The sequence below is a fragment of the Arvicola amphibius genome, chromosome 17, assembly GCF_903992535.2.
Source record: "Arvicola amphibius chromosome 17, mArvAmp1.2, whole genome shotgun sequence".
Lineage (NCBI taxonomy): Eukaryota > Metazoa > Chordata > Mammalia > Rodentia > Cricetidae > Arvicola > Arvicola amphibius.
In genome coordinates this window covers 2,081,955-2,084,185 of record NC_052063.2, presented here as the reverse complement: position 1 = coordinate 2,084,185, position 2,231 = coordinate 2,081,955, and the positions used below count along the sequence as shown (strand labels likewise).

The 2,231-nt window shown below is 47.6% G+C and overlaps 1 pseudogene; it reads right to left on the bottom strand.

The window, feature by feature from the left end:
• Positions 1–944: 944 nt before the first annotated feature.
• LOC119803687 lies at positions 945–1,949 on the bottom strand (annotated as a pseudogene).
• Between the last annotated feature and the right edge of the window lie 282 nt (positions 1,950–2,231).

The following is a 2,231-nucleotide window of genomic DNA, read 5'->3' as shown; positions in this document are numbered from 1 at the left end:
CTGCTTCTGGAGCTTAGGTCCCTGGTTAAGGGCATAAAGGGGAGGCTGGGAAGAGGATGGTGGTGTGTCAGGGCTTCATCCCTAGGGAGGTGGAGAGGGGGAGTGTCCTGGTTAGGGTTGTCATTGCTGTGATGAAACACTATGACCGAAAGCAACTTAGGGACGAAAGGGTTTATGTCCCTCACAGTTCCGTGTAAAGCTCATCATCTCAAGTAGTGAGGACAGGAACTCAAGCCGGGCAGGAACCTGGAAGCAGGCACTGAAGCAGAGGCCATGGAGGGGCGATGCTAACTGACTTGCTTACATGGCCCAGGTTCACAAGTCTCAAGGAAATCAAATGTCAAAAAGTTCTAGGAAGCTGTAGCAAGCATATATACACTTTCCTTAAGACCTTATGACACTCCACGCTTGAGAAGCTGCTAACTTTCAGTATCGGTTTATTTGCCCGTCAACTTTATCCTCCCCAAAGATCACTCTGGATACAGTTCCCCTCTAATCTCCAAAAAAAAAAAAAAAAAAAAAAAAAAAAATCCCTGTGCACACCACGTTCCTTTGGCGACGGTGGATGATCCGGCTCCGGGATGCCAGGCGTACCCGTGCCACACTGCAGAGATCTGCAAAGAGGAGGGGTGATGAACGCTGTCAGCTGATGGCATCGATGCCTCTTTCCCTAGACCACTTTCAGGCCTTCGTGAACTCAGCCACGTTCAGAACTCCTGTAGCAGAGGGAGAAGGACACAGAGATCAAGGGGAAGACCACGTGTGCGCTATTCTATAGGCGGTGGCAGCTGCGTTCTCCAACACAGAAAGGTAAAGTGAAAACTGTTCACTAAACAGCAGATTGGCAGTGATGGTCTTCGTGGATCGGTGAGAGAGTGCTCGATGCTGAGTAGCTAACAGCAAGTGCTGCAGTTGGGTGGGATATTGCAGGTGTTTATTAGCAATTAGGCTTCTTGCTGAACTGGTCTCTTCAAATCCCTGATCCATTTGACTAGATAGGTCTTCTCATGGTTGACTGCTCGTCCTCCGTCCTGTGGTTCTGAAACCTGCTGAGGAACTCAATGAGTTTGGTCTGGTTCACAAGGAGGATGTCTGGAATAGGCTGTGTCTTGTTGGGGTTGGCCACAAACACCTTGAACACGTGAAAGGCATTAAACTGGATTTTTCGGCTCTCGTCTCGGAGGGTCACCATGAGTTTGAGGTTCTCAGGTTTGACGATGGATTTTGTCATGATCGTGAAGTTGTGTGTGCCTAACAACAGTTCAAGAAGCTGCAGTGACCGTCTCTTTGCCATTTACCTTTCTGAATGAAGTAGCTTCTCATATACACTGAAAAATCTATCATAATGCTGTTCCAAAAAATCTGCACTGAGCAATTTATGTCTTGTGAGTAAATCCTTGAATGTAACAAATGCTTCTGAAACTATGTCAAATATTGACACTTCAACATATCTGAAGAAATCATAAACCTGTTCCAACCACAAAATGATTTTTGCAAGTGGCTCGTGTCTGATGCATTCTCTTAACATTATCCCACAAATGAAAGTTATTTCTGGAGACTCACGCCCTTCCAATCACATGAACAAAATATTCTGTTGGGTGTAGATGTATTCAGCAGCAGGAGTTCTTGCACCCATTTGCCTTCTGAGAATAGTATTGAAAATTTGAGCCACGTCTTTTTTGCCCTCAAAGCCAACGAGCTGTAGATCAGCCACTGCAGTGCTAAGGAGACCACTATTGTACAGTTCCGGAGCCTGCTTCTGTCTGAAGCTCTTTTTCACGTGTGCCATACAGAATCACTTTTAAGGCAACCAACTTCCTGGAGGCATTTTTTGTAGCCTTTTCTTTTTTGTCAGAAGTGTCTTGGTTTTCCAAAGCTGCCAAGCTCTCCTTCAAGTTCTTCACAATATCTGCCAGAGATTTGTGAGACTTTCCAAATGGGAACCGCATGAAGGCAGCACCAAAGGCTTCCACTACCTGCTACTAGATGGGGCTGGGCTGGACCAAGGAGCTCCCCCTCTGCATTCTCAGCGCCTCAGGGCTGCTTGCTAGGTCCCCTAGGCGACCGAGCGAGAGGACCGAGCAACTGAGCCCTCTGTTGTCTGCGGCAGTGGCTTTGAGGCCGGCACTGCCTTCGGCCTATGAGATCACCTCAACTTCGTTCAGTCCACTTTCTTATAGAACCCAGGATCACCATCAGAGGTGGCACCACCCACAATGGGCTGGGCCCTC